The 20,013-nt window shown below is 51.1% G+C and overlaps 1 pseudogene; it reads right to left on the reverse strand.

Moving 5' to 3' along the window:
- Positions 1 to 865: 865 nt before the first annotated feature.
- The window catches only part of LOC137776333 (immunoglobulin lambda-1 light chain-like), a 28,660-nt pseudogene continuing 9,512 nt past the window's right edge, over positions 866 to 20,013 (reverse strand).

Genomic DNA, 20,013 nt, shown 5'->3' on the forward strand with positions numbered 1-20,013 from the left:
GAGGAAGCCAGCCCCTCCAACCCAAGGCCCCTGTCCCCCATGGTCCCTCTTTGGCCCTAACAACTCTGTCCCCTTAGGCCATGGGTCCCAGGGCCAGGGACCTGGGTCCAGGTGGGCTCAGAACTCTCCAGGTGGTTTGATGCCTGATAGGTAAGGCCTGGAGAACATTTAACTGGAGCTGGAGGGAAGCAGTGCCCCAGAGCAGAAGCTAAGATCAAAGTCCCCTCCCCATGAGCCCAGGAGGAGAAGGGGCCGCAGGAGGCCAGGGAGGAAGGAGGGGGAGCCTGGGCTGGGAGGCCCCCAGGAGTGGCCCAGCCCAGGGACCAGGCAGGACACAGAGGAAGAGGAATGTGGGCGAAGAGTCCCGAGTCAGTTATGCTAACAGCCATACTGGAAAGAAAGGACAAGCCGGGGGCAGGGAGGTGTGGAGGGTCCCCACCAGGGCAGGGAGGGAGGGCTCATCTGGAGGTCACCAGCCATGGGCAGCTCCGGCCTGGAAGGTGGCAGGGGGTGGGCATGGCCTTGTGCTGGAGGAGGAGTGGGAGGAAGGAGAGGGGGCGGATGGGTGATGTGTCCTGGCTGGTTTCCTGGGAGATGCCCCCACCCAGGAGACTGTGAGCTTCTCCCCTTAGTTACTCTCCCACTGGCGCCTAGGATTCCCCACCCCACCCCTAGAATTCTGGAGAGGGTGCAAATTAAATACGAGACAAGAAAAGAAATGAGCAGAGATTTCTGAATAACGATGAAAACATTTTATTGAGAGTTGATTGGGTGCAGGAGGAAGGGTTGGGGGGACCAGGATGGGAGGGGAGACCCTCCAGGGGACCCGTGGCTCCAGGCCCCGGAGGGTGGGGGATCCAGGGACCTAAGGGCACCCTGAGGACGCCACTGTCTTCTCCTCGGTGCTCCCCTCGTGCGTGACCTGGCAGCTGACCCTGTCGTAAGATTTCCACTCACTGGCCGTCAGGGCCAGGTAGCTGCTGGCTGCGTACTTGTTGTTGCTCTGTTTCAAGGGCTGGGCGGTCTCCACACCCCTGGTGATGGTGGTGCTGCCTGCCTTCCAGGCCACCGTCACGCTTCCCGGGTAGAAGTCATTGATGAGACACACCAGGGTGGCCTTGTTGGCGCTGAGCTCCTCAGTGGAGGGTGCGAACAGAGTGACTGAGGGCGCGGACTTGGGCTGACCTGTGTGACAGAGGAGGGGGTGTGAGATGCAGGGGAGGGTCCGGGGTTGCCCACCCCCATCATGGCCTCTGTGACTGTCCCCATGGTGGCCCTGCTTGCCTTCTCTGTCCCCCCTCCCACTCAGCCCCTGGACAGCAGACAGCCCCCCAGATGCTGTTCCACTTCACTCTCCCAGGTGACCCGGCCAAGCCGTCCCATGTGCAGCCTCAGTGTCCCCGTGTATAACCAAAGCAGCTCTCCTCCCTCCTTAGGATCCCTGTCGGACTCTGGAGGTGGCTGCTTCTGCGGTTGGGGTCCTTCCTGCTGGTTACCCCAAGACCAACCTGCCTCCCCAGGCCCCAAGGAGAAAGGTGGGGGTCAGTCCTTAAGCTGGGAGGGCAGAGGGGAAGCAGCCCCCAGAGAGAAAAAAGTGACTTTCCCAAGACAGCAGAGGGTGGGACAGGCCGGGAAAGACGTGAGAGTCACTTACCTAGGACGGTGAGCTGGGTCCCGCCGCCAAAGATGTACCACGGTGAATGAGACTCGGACCAAAACCCGCCAGGCCAGCACCTGGGGCCTGTCCCCCGGGGGCCGGGCCGGACCGGGGACCTGCTGGGCATGACGGGAACAGGGCTGTAGCAGGCAGGGCTGTGTCCTCAGGTTGGGGGGGTGGGCAGCCAGCCCCCCGGAGGCTGGGGCGCCCCTGGGTGTCCCCATGCCCAGCCCCCTGTCTGAGGCAGCTGCCACCCACACCTTGTCACCCAGTGTGTCCCCCCCACTCTGAGGCTGTCCTGTGACCTCTGAATCCTCAGTGCTGATGGTGCTGCTGAGTGACGAGTTCCCTCGGGTGGCCATGTGGTGTGGCAGAGTGAGTCCTGAGCTGGCTTGGACCTGCCCGACCTCTCCTGGCCTCATTTTAGGGCTTCTGGGTGTTCCTTCCCCCATAATTTCCCACAGTCCAGCCAGGCAGCTTCCTCCCTGGGCCTGTGGACACCAGGTCATTTGGGGGCCCCCTGCCCTGTTGTCTCAACTCATTGAGAGGCAGTTCAGTTCCTCCTCTTTCACGAAGCCTTCTTGGATCTTTCAGATCATTGTCTTTCTGTCCATCTGTTTTTCCATCCATCATCCATCCATCCATCCATCCATCATCCATCCATCCGTCCATCATCCATCCATCCATCCACCATCCATCCATCATCCATCCATCTTCATCCATCCATCATCCATCCATCCATCCATCATCCATCCATCCATTCATCCATCCATCATCCATCCATCCATCTGTCATCCATCCATCATCCATCCATCCATCTGTCATCCATCCATCATCCATCCATCCATCCATCCATCATCCATCCATCCATCCATCCATCCATCCAACCAACAATGGCTCCCAAACACTTGCCTGCCAAGCACTGTTTTACATTCTGGGACATGCCAGGGCCCTTCTGGCTCTCACCCCATCTCTCCCTGAAATCTCTCAGGTGATGGACAACAGGGCCCTCATCTGGGTCAAGTCTAAGGTCTCTCCCCAGTTCCTGTTGTACCTAATGCCTCTGCAGGATGTAACATAGGGTTGGCCCCTCTTTCCAGTGACTTTGTTCTCCTTGATGTCTGTGACCCCCACTTTCTTCCTTCTTTGTCTTCCATTTCCCCTGACCCATGCATGGCTACTGATCCCCAGGCTACCTCCCTGGGTCCTCCTTCTTTGCCATCTTCCCACAGTGTGCCCACATGATGAGGCTCGAGTCTGTTCCAGCTTCAAACCCTTTCCTCATCTCCACTTAAGTTGCCTACTGACCATCTCCAGCTGGATGCCCAATAGGAAACTAACTCACCACTTCCACATGAGACTGACCACTTTTCTCCTATTCCAGTTCTTTTTCTGTCTTCACCTTTTCACAGGTGACCATGAGTGCTCTCACCCCCAGGCCAGAAAACTTTGTCCTTAGATTCTGCACCTAAATACTCCTTAAAGTTAAAGCAAGGCCCAAAATAATTAAGAAACAACAGAACCACCCTCAGAGACTCCAAAGCCACAAGAAGTTCCAGGTTTTGCCTTTGCTGATTTAAATTCCCAACTCATACAAGATGCAGCATTGAGTTGGGGCTTGTTGGATGCAAGAATCTCTGCCAGAGGATCAGACCACTGTGTTTTCCACCTGCTAAGCTGGCCCAGTTAGCTGTGGTTGGTTTTGTGAGGCAAATATAAGATTTTTTGCTTTAAATTTTTAATTGTTTTAAAATTATAAGAACATTAGATACATAACACAAGTAAGCAATCTAGAAGTGCATTTAAATAGTGCAATGAAAGGATACTGGGGACTTCCCTGGTGGTCCAGTGGGTAAGACTCCACGCTCCCAATGCAGGGGGTCCGGGTTCATTCCCTGGTCGGGGAACTAGATCCCACATGCATGCCTCAACTAAGAGCCCTCATGCTGCAACTAAGAAGTCTGCGTGCCACAACTAAAGATCCTGCTTGCCACAACGAAGATCCCATGTGCCAAAACTAAGACCCGGTGCAGCCAAAATTAATTAATTAATTAATTAAAAAAGAAAGGATACTAGACAGTAACTCAAAGTCTCTATTCACAGATGACATGATCTTATATACAGAGCAAATAAATTCCGCAGGTGCGTGATCAACACACTAGCAATGAACAATTCAAAAAGGGCAATTAAGAAAACAATTCCATTTGCAATGGTATCGATTAAGAATAAATTTAACCAATGAGGTGAAAGACTGTACACTGAAAGCTGCAAAATGTTGTTCAAAGAAGTTAGAGAAGACCTAAATAAATGGAAAGATGTGCTGCGTTCATGGATTGGAAGAGTTAGTATTTGAAAGAAGACAATACTAACCAAAGTGATCTACAGATCCAATGCAGTCCCTATCAAAATCTCAGTGGGTGGTCATTGTTACAGAGATGGAAAAGCTGATCCTAAAATTCACATGGAATTGCAAAGGACTCCAATAGGCAAAACAGTCTTGAAAAAGAACAGGGAATTCCCTGGTGGTCCAGTGGTTAGGGCTCCACGCTTCCACTGCAGGGGATACCCTGTTCAGGGAACTAAGATCCTGCAAGCCCTGCGGTGTGGGAAAGAAAGAAAGAAAGAGAGAGAGAGAGAGAGAGAGAGAGAGAGAGAGGGAGGAAGGAAGGAAGGAAGAAAGGAAGACTCTCCTCAGCAAATGGTGTTGGGATAACTGGACATCCACATGCAAAAGAATGAAGTTGGACCCCGACCTCATACCATACACAAAAACTCAAAATTGATCGAAGACCTAAGTGTAAAAGCTAAAACTATCTCTTAGAATAAAACATAGGTGTAGATCTTCATGACCTTGGATTAGGCAGCAGATTCTTAGATATGACACTAAAAGTACAAGCAATAAATGAAAGAATAGATAAGTTGGACTTCATCAAAATTCAAAACTTTTGTGCCTCCAAGTACCTTATCAAGAAAGTGAAAAGACAACTCACAGAATGGAAGAAATAATTTGAAAATCATATATCTGATAAGGCCCTAGTATCCAGAATATATAAAGAAATCTTATGACTCAACAAAGCAACAAAAAGACAACTGATTTAAAAGGTGGGCAAAGGACTTGAAGAGACATTTCCCTAAAGAAGATATAAAAATGACTGACAAGCACTTGAAAAGACCCTTAACATCGTTAATAATTATAGAAATGCAAATCAAAACCGCAATGAGATACCACTTCACAGCCAGTGGGATGGATATAAAAATAACAATAATAAAAAAAGGAAATAACAAGTGTTGGTGAGGATATGGAGAACTGTATCCCTTGTGCATTGCTGGTAGGATTGTAAAATGGTGCAGCCACTGTGGAAAACAGTTTGGCCAGCCTCAAAAGTTAAACGTAAAGCTACCATGTGACCCAGCAATTCCACTGTTAGGCACTTACCCAAAAGAATTGAAGACAGATACTCAGAAAAACACTTGACATGAATGTACATAACAGCACTATTTACAATAACCCAAAGGTGGAAATAACACATTAACTAATGAACAGATAAACAAAATGTGGTATATCCATAAAGTGGAATATTGGGACTTCCCTGGTGGCGCAGTGGTTAAGAATCCGCCTGCCAACGCAGGGGACACGGATTCAAGCCCTGGTCCAGGAAGATCCCACATGCCTCGGAGCAACTAAGCCCATGCGCCACAACTACTGAGCCTGCGCTCTAGAGCCCGTGCTCTGCAACAAGAGAAGCCACTGCAATGAGAAGCCCACGCAACCCAGTGAAGAGTAGCCCCCACTCCTTGCAACTAAAGAAAGCCGGCACGCAGCAACAAAGACCCAATGCAGCCAAAAACAAACAAACAAACAAACAAACAAACAAACAAAGGAATATTATTTGGCCTTAAAAAGAATGACGTACTGACTCCTGCTACAACATGGATGAACCTTGAAAACATGATGCTAGGTGAAATAAGCCAGACACTAGGGTCTTATATTGTATGATTTCATTTATATGAAATATCCAGAATAGGCAAATTCATAGAGACAGAAAGCAGATTACTGGTTGCCAGGGGCTGGTGAATTGGGGAAATGCAGAGGGACTGTTTTGGGGTTTCCTTTTGGCGTGATCAATAGACTCAGGAAAAAGATAGTGGTGATGGTCACAAAACATAGTGAACGCACTAAATGTCACCAAATTGTGTATTTTAAAATAAAGTAGTGAATTTTGGGAATTCCCTGGCGGTCAACTCATTAGGACTTGGTGTTTTCACTGCTGGGGCCCGGGTTTGATCCCTGGTCGGGGAACTAAGGTCCCACAAGCTACTCGGCCAAAAAAAAAAAAAGTGAATTTTATGTTAAAAGAATTTTATCTCAATTTCTTAAAACACTGACAATACCGAGTGCTGGGGAGAATACAGAGCAACTGTAACTCATACACATTGCTTGTGGGAATGTAAAAAGTTTTAGCCACTCTGGAAAGCTGTTTGGTAGTTTTTTATAAACATACACTTACCCTCTGATCAATCAAATCCTACTCCTAAGTATTTAACCAAGGAATGAAAACTCATGTTCAAACAAAGACTTGTATGCAAATGTATATACTGGCTTTATTTATCATTGCCAAAAACTGGAAACAACCCAAATGTTCCTCAATTGGTGAATAGTTAATAAACTCTGACACGTTCATAGATGGAATCCTACTTAGCAATAGAAAGGAACAAACTATAGATAAAGGGGATAATTGGATAATTGCAAAGGTGTTATACTGAACTAAAGAAGCCAGACTCATATGGTTACGTACTTGGAATATATTGAGCAATAAAAAGGAACGAAGTATGTACAACCAACAGTCTGGATGAAGAGCCAGAAAACTATGCTGAGTAAAGAAAGTCGCTTCCAGGGCATATATCCAGAGAAAACCATAATTCGAAAAGACACATGCACCCCAATGTTCATTGCAGCACTATTTACAGTAGCCAGGACATGGAAGCAACTTAAATGTCCATCACAGAGGAATGGATAAAGAAGATGTGGTACATACATACAATGGACCATTACTCAGCCATAAAAAAGAATGAAATAATGCCATTTGCAGCGACAGGGATGGACCTAGAGATTGTCATACTGAGTGAAATAAGTCAGAGAAAGACAAATACCATATGATATCGCTTATATGTGGAATCTAAAAAAATGGTACAAATGAACCTATTTACAAAATAGAAATAGAGTCACAGATGTAGAGAACAAACACGGTTACCAGGGGGCAAAGGGGGGGAGGAATAAATTGGGAGATTGGGATTGACATATACACACTACTAAATATAAAATAAATAACTAATAATAACTTACTGTATAGCACAGGGAACTCTCCTCAATACTCTGTAATGGTCTATAAGGGAAAAGAATCTAAAAAAGGGTGGACCTATGTGTATCTATAACTCATTCACTTTGCTATCCACCTGAAATTAACAACACTGTAAATCAATTATACTCCAATAAAAATTTTTTAAAGATAGAAAAAGAAAGAAAGTCGGTCCCAAAAGGGTACATACAGTATGATTCCATTTATAGAACAATCTTGAAAGGACAAAATTAGAAAAGAAGACCAAATTAGTAGTTGCCAGAGTTAGCAGGGGCTTGGGAGGGACAGAAGTGGGCGTGGCTAGAAAGGAATCTTTGTGGCGATGGAAATGTTCTGTACCTTGACTGCGTCCATGTCAATATCCTGGTTGTGATTTTTTATTTTACAAGACATTACTGTTGGGAGAAACTAGGTGAAGGGTAGATGGGATCCCTCTGTATTATGTCCTACCGCTGCATGTGAACCTACAATTTTCCCAAAATAAAAAGTTTAATTTAAAAAAAGATTACAGGGCTTCCCTGGTGGCGCAGTGGTTGAGAGTCTGCCTGCCAGTGCAGGGGACATGGGTTCGAGCCCTGGTCTGGGAAGATCCCACATGCCGTGGAGCGGCTGGGCCCGTGAGCCACAATTACTGAGCCTGCGCGTCTGGAGCCTGTGCCCCGCAACAAGAGAGGCCACGACAGTGAAAGGCCCGCGCACCGCTATGAAGAGTGGCCCCCGCTTGCCGCAATTAGAGAAAGCCCTCGCACAGAAACGAAGACCCAACACAGTCAAAAATAAATAACTAAATAAATAATAATAAAATTAAAAAAAAAAAAAGATTACATACTGCATCATGCCGTTTATATCTTGAAAAGGCAAAACTATAGGATCAGAAAGAGATCAGTGGTTTCCATGGTTGGGGCAGAAAAAGGGATTGACTACACAGAGGGCGCAGGGAAATTTTGGTGGGGGGTGGAAATGTTCTGTATCTTGATTGTTGTGAGGGTCACACAACTCTATAGTTTTATTAAATTTCTACAACTGCTAATACCAGAAAGGATGAATTTTACTCTGTAAATCGAAATAAAACAAAAGCAGTGTGCTAGTATACCATATTGCAGCCTGTTATACAAATCTTTATTATGTCATTACAGTTGTCAAAAAAATCATATCAAATGACTGTGTAATACTCCCTACCATGAATGTACCGTAGTTTATTTTACCTTCCCTTGTCATTGGACATTTAGGTTGTTTCTACTTCTTCCCCAGGAACACACTTACAGTATTTAGCTGAAGTTCTGATTATACCATCAAGATAAATTTCTAGAGGTGGAATTACTTGATTAAAAGGAATGTATGTTTTTATGAATCTTGGTATGTTATTCCAGAAATTGTTTGTTCCAGAAATTCAGCCTCCCACTGACAGTCCATGACTGTGCCCGTTCCTCCCCGTCAGCACTCTGATAACATCACTTTAAATTCACTTGGCAATTTCATAGGTGATCTTGGTACCTGGTTACTGTGGACCTCCTCTCCATCCCCAAGGCACAGGCTTTGGCCAAAGCCCCTTCTCCACGTCCCTTCTCCATTCTCTAATCTGCCCTCACACTGGTCTCTGATCTGGAGCCATTTTTCCAAAACACAAACCTGACTCTGACAGTGCCCCACTTAAATCCCTTAATGACTCCTCATGGACCCCAGGATAAAGGACCGGGTTACAAGACCCCCATGGTCTGCACCCCGCTCTCCCTGGCTCTGGAAGCTCCCTGCGGGTCAGTGCACCTCAACTCTCCTCCTCAGCACCCCTTGCTCCCTTTGCCTGGAGCCCCCCCATCACTGGTCAGCGCTGGATCTGTAAGACCAGCTCGGGCATCCGTCCCCCACATCTTACTTCTCCTAAAATAGTCCATGGGTCTGCCCTATGCCTGGACATGACCCCCTTGGTTCAGGCCCACCCTGAGACCCTGAGTGGCCTGTCGGGTGAGTGGACGTCCTCGGGGGAGACCAACTTCTTGCAGACCATCCCTTCTCTTGGACCATTTTGTTAAAATACAGGACACAGCATTCTCTTAACTGTCTAGCAAAAAAGCCAAGCTCTCTGTCCACTCTGCCCATGACAACGCCCCCCTCCCTGAGGCCTCTCTAGTTCTGATTTCCCGCCCCCTCCCACCCACCCAACTCCAGTCTCATTTCCTTGCAAACATCTCCCAGGACCCCCCAGATGAAGTCTATCCTCCAGGGACAGGTCCTCCACGTCTGGGCCTGGCCGCCCCTCTAGCCTCTTCTCAGACCCACGTGCCGCAGCCCTGTGGACCCCTGAGTGCTTCCTGAGGGTTCTGTGCCTGTGCTGCCTTGCCCAGGTGGACCCCTTGACCTGAACTCCAACCCCAGTGGGACCCCCTCTGTCCTGAAGGCATCACGCTGCATGTGGTGGTTGTCGCCGGGCCCCTCTTCCCTGGACCTTGAGCTGGGGCCTGACCTGATGGAGGTCCGTCTCTCCTCGTGTTCTCCTGGATCCTGCCCTGGCTGTGCAGTCCCCATCGGGTGCTGCAGTGCCGGCCCCGACCTGACACTCACAGACACCCACCGACCTCCACGGCTGTGCTGCTGGTGCTGCAGACTCCACTCCTCCCGTCCCAGACCTTCACCACCGCAGCCCCAGCATCACTGGGGCAGGCGTCAGGCTGCAAGGCCCTCCTCCAACTAGGACCCTTCACTTTGCAGAGGGGGAAACTGAGGCTCAGAGAGGCGGACTTGTCAGCTGGGTCTGTTTAGGGGATAGGGATGGGGACAGCTGGAGGCTTGGGCGTTGGAGTCAGAACCAGCTGTGTGACCTTGGGCAGTTGCCTCGCCTCTCTGGGCCTCTATCCCTGTAAATTGGGGGTGACAGTGGGACCTGCCTTGTGGGGCCACTGAGAGGGAGGTTCTGCCCCTAAATGGTCAGTGCCCATGATGAATGTGCTGCTGTGTCACTGATCATCACAAATGGTCCCAGATGCTCAGCAGTTTGTCCAGGGACCTCCCACCACAAGCAGAGAGGAGGGGGCCGGGGTCACACAGCAGCAGCAGGGGCAGACTGCGGCCCCCACGGACCCTCGCCCAGGCCTTTCTCATGGAGGCGCCTGCACCCTGGTGGACTTGGGTTCCCAGGGACCAGTCACAGGAGGTGGTCCTTGGCTGGGGGACCCGGGGTGACCAGGAAAGGTCCCCTCACCACACAGCCTCAGCCAGAGCTTGCGCCCTGGTGCTCCAGAGCCTGCCCAGTCAGGGGAAGGGCGAGGAGGTGGCTCACCAGCTAAGAGGAGCCCCAGGGATCCCAGGATGACAGCAGCCACTGCCCCCTCCTGTCCCTGCCTCCCTGTTCCTGCTCTACCCCGAGGACCAGTGCGAGGTGGGTGAGGCACTAGTCTTGGGTACAAAATGTAAGGGGTGCCAAAAAACTCAGTAATTCAGATAAATATTTTAATACAATATAAAAAATAAAAATTAATGCAAACAAATCCACACTGGACAAAATGTCAACCCTTCAAATAAAACCACCGTCTGCCCAGGCCCCTCCTCTCCAGCTGATGCTCCCTTCTTGCCCGTCTCCCCTCACCCGCTCTCTGTCCCCACTCCCAGTTCTGCCTGCAGGGACCCTCATATCCCCCCATGATTCCCTCGGCCCCTTACCTGTGCCACAGGCTCCAAGGGCTGCTTCCTCCCGGGGTTTCCTTGTGGGGCGCCGTGCTCTGCGGTGCTGGCGTCGGGGGCAGCAGTCCATGGGTGCCCACGGCCAGGCCCAGCACTATTAGAAGCCAGTTGTGCCTGGGGACACAGCTCTGACCCCTGGGGGCCTCACAGCCCAACTGGCCTGTCCTGGGCCTCATGTGCCCTCAGGTCAAAGGCACCTCTGGCCGACCCGCTGGCGTGGGCTCCCTGGAGGGGTGTTGACAGTTGCCCCCGGCTCCCCTCTCTGGCGGTAGCCGTCCCAGTGCGTCCTGGCCCACATGGCCCTGGCCTCTGCCTGGGTCTTCTCTGTCCCTGCCCCCAGCACCCGGCCCCCTCCAGGGCCCATGGCCGTTACTCCTGGGGGCCTCTCCCAAGAGGGGCACCCGCCAACTGCTCTGCTGTGGTCAGGATCCAGGGCTCAACCGCCTCACACTGCAGCCCCTGCCGGCCCCACCTCTGGGACCCTGGGTGGGACACATCTGCTCCTGCCCTAGTTCCCAAGGGCGCCTGTGTAGCATCTCCCTGGGGCCTGGAGGGGCCGAGGAAGGCGGCCGAGTGCCAGCGGAACAGGAGCGGCCGAGGCCTGAGTTTAGCGGGGTGAGGCTGGGGCTTCTCTTCCGACCAGCCTTGGGCGGGGGTGGTGAGAGGGGAGGAAACAGGTGCAGGTTTAGCAAGAAGCCAGTTTCAAGTCAGGGAATTGTGATTGCATTATAAAATGGTGGGTTTAATGAGATGTGTTCAGCACCTCATGGTCTCACTCCCCCCGCCCCGTCGTGTCACACACACACACACACACACGCTCATAGAGTTTATCCAGAGGTCACCGCCACGAGCAGAGTGTCTGGTGCACAGCGGGGACTTCTGTGAGGCCCCCGTTTCCCTCTCCCCTCCAGGGGAGCCTGCCTGCTTCCCCAACATCTGGATGCATCATCGCCCAGGGACCCTGTGCTTTGGGGTGGGGTGGGCGGTGGGCAGAAAAGAGGCACTGAGCCCACCTTGGGTAGCGAGGGCCTGGCTCTGTGCTGGTGCTGCCAGCAGTGATGCCTCAGGAATGCTATACATTACATAAAATTTACCATTTTAGCCACTGTTAAGTGTACAATTCAGTGGCATTAAGTCCCTTCACATGGTTGTGCAACCATCACCACCATCCACATCCAGAACTTTCACATCTTCCCAAACTGACACTCTGTCCCCATTAAACATGATCTTCCCATCCGCCTCCCCAGTCGCAGGGAATCACCATTCTGCTTTTTTTTTTTTTTTTTTGCCATCCTGCGCAGCCTGCGAGATCTTAGTTCCCCGACTGGGGATCGAACCCGAGCCCCCTGCAGTGGAAGCAGAGTCTTAACCACTGGACCGCCAGGGAATTCCCCGCCACCATTCTGCTTTCTGTCTCTATGATTTTGACCCCTCTAGGGACTTCATATAAGTGGAATCAGACGGGATTTGTACTTTCAAAGTGCTTTTTAAACTGGGAAGTGCTCCACGCTCAACGCAGATGGAGGATGACAGTAATTATGACATTTCTTATTATCATCATTGGGAGCTGGCCCATCTGGTGTGGCTTGGGAAAACCATCGGCCATCAAAAAACAAACGAATCTCTGATGCTATTCAACTGCCACTTTTCAAATTTTGCGTTGCAACTCCCAGAGGTTGTGGAACGAATTCAGTCAGATGCAGCCAGAGTCCCGCAACAGTGAGGTCACCCAGAGCAGACGGAGAACAGACAGCGTCCGCGCGGGAGGAGGGCAGCTGGTTCGTGGGGTCCTGCCTCAGTTACCCGAAAACATAGATACACTCTGGATAGTGATGGGAAATGCATTTCTTACTGGGGCTTTTGATAGAAAAACCTTTGGAAAACGCAGTCCTGGTCCAGTTGTTTGTAGGAGATGGAGCTCCTTGTCAAATCTGCCCTTGCACGTCCAGTTTGTGTTTGAACTTGAGTTCAAGTTCAAACTGGATGGAGTTCGTGTTTGAAACCACTCTTTGCTTCAGGTCCTGATGGTTTGTCCATCTCTGTGAGGCTCTCCCCAGGGGCCCCCAGAGTGAATTTCATAGATGCCACGTGCCCTAGTGGAGTTGGGCCATCCCAGACATCCTGTTGGCATCTGTCCTACCGCGGTCATGGGATGCTGTAGCGGACAGACTGACTTCCTCATATCACAGGGAGTTCAAGAAGGCCACCGTGAGGTCAGACTCCGTGGACCGACGTGACTTTGCTTAGATCCTCATGTCCCACACACACTGACCGGGCATCCCCGAGGCCAGGTACTGCATCCCAAGACCTCATGGTCCTCGGGAAGATGGGCCAGCACTGAACGGTAACTGGGTGCAGGTGCCCTGACACGTGACGTGGGGTATAGGGGAGCCCCTGGGAGGCCCTGATCCAGTCCAGCTTCTCCCCATTGTGGTGCTTGGCCCACTCCAGCCTCATACCTGGGTTCCTTGTACCTTGGGGCCTGGGGTGGGGTTCCTGCCAGGGTCCAGGCTGAAGCTGTTCCCTCACAGCACCCCTATGTGGGTGTGACACTCACCCACTGCCCGGGGCCCAGAAGCTGTGGTTCCCCCGAGGACAGCCCCAGGTCTTGGGGAGAAGAAGGGGCTGTCCCTGAATTCAGTGACCCCAGCTACTCCCCATAACCTGCCCTGCACCTGCTGTTGCTACAGACCACATATTCCTGTGGTGGCCATGGTTGGAAATCCGGGTCTGGCTGGTCCCTGGAGACCCTCGGGGGATGGGCAGGGCCTTCCCAGCTGGTACAGCTGCAGCTCTGGCTGCCCAGGCCTGTCCCCACACCCTCCCTGGACTGAGAATGGCCGAGGGCTGGATTCAGGCTGAGCCAGAGAGGTCTGGGTCCAGCTCTCCTGCTCAGCAGACCCCGTGCTCAGGGTCCCTGGCTCCTCTGTGCCCCGCCCCCACCCATCTCCCCTGGAGCGGAGGGGTGTGTCATGTCCAGTCACTTCTGCCCTGCTCCCGTGTCGGAGGGCGCCCCCTGCCTCCTGCTGGTCAGCCCCCTGCCCATTCTCCATCCCACAGGCCCCAGAGGCTCCTCCTGTGGCCACCAGGACTCCTCTCTCCCAAGTCGTCTCCAGAGCAGACACGTGGGTCCGTCTTCTCCAAGTCCCAGGTGTGAACGTTCTAGAAAATTCCAGGTTCTTGGGATCACTAGATCTGCTGTATGACTCCCAAGCCCTTCTCTGGGGGTGGTCTCCACTATTGTGGAAGGTTGAAAACATTCTCCAAAGCCCAGAGGTCTGGAGGTTTCATTCGACGTGAGAGTGACGCTGTAGTCACCCTTGTTTATTTAAGGCCAGTGTGAGAGTTAATTTTATGTGTCAACTTGGCTGGGCCACAGTGCCCAGATATTTGGTCAAACATTATTCTGGATGTTTCTGTGAGGGTTTATTTGGATGAGATTGACATTGAAATCAGTGGATTAACATGAAATTGATGCTTTGAGTAAAGCAGATTACCCTCCCTAATATGGGTGGGCCTCATCCAATCAGCTGAAGGCCTGAGTAGAACAAAGACTGACCTCCCCAGAGCTAGAAGGAATTTTGCAGCAGACGGATTCACTGCCCCTTTTCCCTGGGTCTCCAGCCTGCCGGTCCATCCTGCAGATTTTGGACTCACACCTTCACAGCCACGTGAGCAATTCCTTAAAATAAATCTCTATTTATAGACACACACATCCTGCTGGTTCTGTTTCTCTAGAGAACCCTGGCTCACACAGCTCATCCCATGGATGGTCATTATGATTCCTGTTTCCCAGACGAGGACACTGAAAGTTAGGGCCTTGTTTAGGTGCAGTGACGTGACTTTGGGTTGAGAAGGAGTAGAGCCTTCTTGGTCCAGGGTGGAGGCGGCAGGGGAGGGGTGGGCGTGGACTAGGAGCACCAGGCTGGGGTGGGCAGTTTCGTGCCTTGAGTCCCCGTCTGTCACGTCACCATGAGTCACGGCTCCCACTGTCATGGTAGATGGCACTGTAATAGCCTCGTCCTCGGCCCAGGCCCCGCTGATGATCAGGATGTCTGTGTTCCCTGAATGGAGCCAGAGAATTGGTCAGGGATCCCTGAGGGCCGGTTGCTATTGTCATAGACGAACAGCACAGGGGCCTGGCCCGGCTTCTGCTGGTACCAAGATGCATGTTTATGCATGATGTTACCTCCTGAGCAGGTGATCCTGACCTTGTTCCGGGGGCTATTGACACTGAGGGCGGCTGGGTCAGTTCATAGGAGGCCGTGGAGCCTGTAAGAGAGGAGGAGAGGGGACTTCCCTGGTAGTCCAGTGGCTAAGACTCTCTGCTCCCAATGCAGGGGGCCCGAGTTTGATCCCTGGTCAGGGAACTAGATTTCACAGGCCGCAACTAAGGAGCCCACGTGCTGCAACTAAGACCCGGCGTGTCTTAGTTAAATAAATAAATAAATATTTTTTAAAAAGAGAGAGAGAGAGGAGGGGAGAGGGGACTTGAAGATGAAGGCCCATTCCCAGGGGCTCCTACCCTCAGGCTGATCCTGCAGTGGCTGCGGTTGGCGGGGGGGGACGGTGCATAGCACCTGTGCAGAGAGTGAGGAGGGGAGCAGGAGAGGGGTCCAGGCCATGGTGGAGATGCCCTGAGCTCTGCCTTCTGCGCCTGGAGATGGGCAGGGCCTCCCAGACCCTCTCATTGTGGCTCATGCAAACCTGACCCCTCCTGTCTTTGCTGTGGGCTCCCTGTGCATCTGAGGCGCTGGTCCCAGTTAGGGGCGCGGCCATCTCGCTGGGCTCCCCACACCCCGCAGGACTTCTCCCTCTGCCCTCCTGCCTCAGGGAAGGCTGGCTCTGCCTTTGAGTCTGAGATGTAGTCAGGGCCCCAGAACTGGCCCCATACGTGCCTCCTGCCGTGGGCGCCCCCTTCAGGCGGCTCAGAGCAGAAACAGGAGCAGAGGCCCCTCCTTCCGGTTGCTCTCCGATGCCGGCAGCACTGCCGCCTGGCCCTGGTCACACCTCCCTGGGAACATTCATCCCTTTTATGGAGGGTCGTTTGCATTTCAGCCATCTCTCAGGCCTGGGTCTACACAGATTCACAAGAAACAAACCAGTCCCACTCGTCCAGTGGTCCTTGCGGCAGGCGGTTTTGACGGAGGAAGAGGTGCTGCTGGCAGCGCCATATCCCTGTCTGTTTCCCTGGGCGGCAAAGCTCAGAGTGAGGGGTGGTCCGTGGGATTGAGGAAACCAAGGCCGCAGCAGTAGCCCCTCCAGGGAGAGGCCTCCAGTTTCCGTCGGGTGAGGGCTGAGAAAGTGGAGCGTGAGGGGTGTGGTGCGGGGGCTCTTCCCAGGAGGGGAAAGTAGACGCGGGGGCGGGGGCTGCCAGGGGGGCAGCTGCAATCCGGGAGTCAGGGCTGCGAAGCCACAGCTGGAGGGTGGTCGAAATGCCCAAACATCCGGGTCTGAGTGGGAGGGAAGGGCCTGCGCTTCTGAGCCAGAAGGAGCCAGAGGTCAACCGTGGGAGGTGAGCGTGCTCTGTGCGTACAGGCACATCTGTTACGTTGCTTCTGGTTTCCAGGTGCTCCTGAGAAGCATCTCCAGAGCATCACCTGCTTGACCACATGGGTGGTTTGAGTGAGAGTGCCTTAGTGAGGTTGAACCAGATGACAAGGGCGCAGGAAGTGCTCTGAGACTTTCACGTGCGTGGAACCGCCAGGGATCTTGTGAAAATGCGGGTTCAGACTCAGCAGGTCTGGGGTGACCGGGACACGTGGCACTTTTTACAAGCTCCCAGGTGATGCTGCCGCTGCCAGCCTGTGGACCCACATGGCGTAACGGGGTGTGAAGGGCACTCTGCACTGCCCCCTGGTGGCCTTGGTACGCGGTGTCTGCACTTGTCCAGTGGGTGATGGAGGCCATCGGTGGTCACCGCGGCCGGAGGGGCGATTCCCAGGGACAGCTCTGACGTCCGCTGAACTGAAGCTGAGGTTGAACTGGATTGTCGGAGGGTAGAACCTCGGGAAGCCGCGTTTCTGGGTCAAGGACGTACTGATGAGATGCAGGAAATGAGAGGAGGGTTCGGGTTTGAGGGGTTTTTGCAGACTCCCCAGGTGGACGGCAGTCACTGGAAGTGGAGGGAGGGAGAGGAGCGGTCGTGGTCGGCCTGTGAGGACGACCACCCTCCCAGCACCACCTCCCTCAGCTGCAGTCCAAATAGTCCCGCGGAGGAGAAGCCTGCTCACAACTCCCGGCCTGCGGCACCATTATGCCTTGAGGGCATGGAACAGAGCTTTAAATTTTTTATTTTTATTTCTTTAATTTTGAGAGAGTGGTGTAAGGTGGGTACTGTTATCCTGAACTTATCCTTAATTTTTCTGCTTTTGGGTGAGTAAACTATTCGGGATCCTGGCTTAGTAACTACCAGTATCACATGGAGGATTTCAAAATTTTCACATTCTTGTGCTCTTTCTCCATTTAGGGTGTTATAATAATTGTCCTTTTAAGGAAGATGTGGTGTGTGTGTGTGTATATATACATATACACACAAGAGACTATTACTCAGCCATAAAAAAGAATGAAATAATGCCATTTGCAGCAACATGGACGGACCAAGGGATCATCATACTAAGTGAAGTCAGACAGAGGAAGATAAATATCATATGATATCACTTACATGTGGAATCTAAAAAAAACCGATACAGGTGGGCTTGTATACAAAACAGAAACAGACTCAGGAGCAGAAACTTCGAGAGCAGACTTATGTTTATCAAGGGAGAAACGTTGGGGGGAGTGATAAATTGAGAGTTTGGTATTGACGTATACACACTGCTGTTTGTAGAATAGATGATCCACGGGAACCTACTGTACAGCACAGGGAAATCTACTCAGTATTCTCAGTAGCAATAACCTAAATGGGAAAAGAATCTGAAAAAGAATGGATATACGTATATGTATAACTGAATCATTTGGCTGTACACCTGAAACTGACACAACACTGTAAATCAATTATACTCCAATATAAAATAAAAATTAAATTAATAAAAAATGAATGGGAAAATTTTTTAAAAAGAAAACAACAACAATAATAAAGATCCACACACCAAAAAAAAAAAAAAATCATCATCCTTTAGAGAATTAGCTGGAGTGAAGGTATCTTGGCACAAATTTTTTAAAGACAAAAGTAAATGGACTGTTTTTGACACATTGTCATGTTCCTGGTTAGACACCAATTGGAATGGGCTTGTGCTGCCCAAAGACAGAACAACTTACCATAATTGCAATGGATTTAAACACCTCAAATATCTTATACCCACCTCAAGTATCTTATACCCACGAACCTGGAAGATGCTGGCACACTGACTTGTGATTTCTATGACTGGTAAATAAAGGGGAAAAAGATCAGACATTTATCCTGCCTTTACTATGTGAACAGTCCCTTGGGTGCCTAAATCATTGAGGAGGGGACGTTTTCTTCGGAGTTTTGCTAGAATGAAAATATCCTCGTTTTACATCCCGTTGTGAATGAATGGATTTGGACATTGGGCGTGCATCACAAAATTTTTGTGATGCAACTTAGAACAAGACGCAAGGGCCCTCCATGCCCTAAAGGGCCTCTCAGTGTTAATCCCACCCCCCTCTTTATGTGGGGCCACCTGCCCCAGCTCATCTTGCCAATCCCATCACAACCACACCGGCCTCTGTGTGCACGGAGAGCCCTTGCATTTTTTTTTTTTTTTTTTTTTTTTAGCCCTTGCATTTTGACTCTGTCTGACTGGCACGTTCCATCCCCCAAGACCCCTGGGCCGTCCTCAGATCCTCTCCTCTGAGGATCTGGAGGTCTAACTCAGGTCAGAATGTTCGGGCCTCTGGTCTTCAGTACCACTGGTGACATGTCCAAGCCTGCTGGGTTCTGTGTTCCTGGGTCAGACTTAGGAGCAGCGTCAAGCATTTCTGTGCACAGACCACAGCTCTCAGCATCCCTGCGCCCCTGTTCTGTATCACAGTCAGGAGCCCTGTTGTGATACTTGGGGGTGGGGGAGCTCTTTGGGTACCAGGCAGCAAATCCCAACAATCTGGGAACCCCACCCTCTCCAACATCTCTAGCCTCCATTAACAATTCAGAAAGTTTCCCAAATGTTCCCTTCCCTGCATTGACCTTTTTCAATCTTTTCCTCCCACATCACTCCTGGTTACTGGATATAATCACCGGATTTGCAAGTTTTCCCTTCTTAGGGAATCACAGTGACCCCAGCTGTCTAATGGGGTCCCAGAATGGTGAGGTCTTTGGGACCCAAGAATTCATTCAGTCGTGCATTCGTTTATACATCCATTTACTCAACTCCATTATCAATGTATATCAGACCCAGAAAATGAGATGAAGAGGTCCTTCCCACTGAGAATTTATGGATTAGTAGAGGAGAGAGACTTGCAAACTAAATGCAGAGCTGCGCAGCAGGCGCTAAATATAGTTAGGAAAACACGATGTTTGCACATCACAGGAAGTTAATAACTGCATAAAGAGGTCAGGGAAGTCTTGCCCAAGGAGTGACAGTGGAGATAACAGCAGACCCCAGAGTTGGTGCAGCCAGCTGGAGGACACGGCAAAGGGACAGGAAGTCCACTGGCAAGTAGATGGCTTGGGCAGAGGTTTGGAGGCAACCGAGAGCATCAGCAGAAACAGATGGTGAGGGCGGCGCACAAGAAATGAGACTTGGGACAGAATCTGGGCCAGTCTCCAAAGGCTGTGTCACAACATGGAGTCTGAATTTTACCCCTTCAACCTGTACTGTCCTGTCGCAGCCAAGGCAGCTGTGGACCACTTGGAATGTGGCCGGTCCAAATTGAGATGAGCCCCGAGTATAAAATACACACTGGGGTTTTTTGTTTGTTTGTTTGTTTGTTTGTTTTAAATTCTTGGGTTGAAAAGCATTCACCTCAAGATAATTCTCTCTTATTTATTTATTTATTTATTTTTGGCTGCGTTGGATCTTCGTTGTTGCGCCCGGGCTTTCTCTAGTTGCGTTGAGTGGGGGCCACTCTTCGTTGCAGTGCGCGGGCTTCTCATTGCAGTGACTTCTCTTGTGAAGCACGGGCTCTAGGCGCGCGGGCTTCAGTTAGTTGTGGCACGCGGGCTCAGTAGTTGTGGCTCGCGGGCTCTAGAGCGCAGGCTCAGCAGTCGTGGCTCACGGGCTTAGCTTCTCCGTGGCATGTGGTATCTTCCCAGACAGGGCTCGAACCCGTGTCCCCTGCTTTGGCAGGAGGATTCTTAACCACTGCGCCACCAAGGAAGTCCCTACACACTGGGTTTTGAAGATTTAGTATGAAAAAAGAGTT

Source organism: Eschrichtius robustus, chromosome 14 (genome assembly GCF_028021215.1).
Source record: "Eschrichtius robustus isolate mEscRob2 chromosome 14, mEscRob2.pri, whole genome shotgun sequence".
In the NCBI taxonomy this organism is placed as follows: Eukaryota; Metazoa; Chordata; class Mammalia; order Artiodactyla; family Eschrichtiidae; genus Eschrichtius; species Eschrichtius robustus.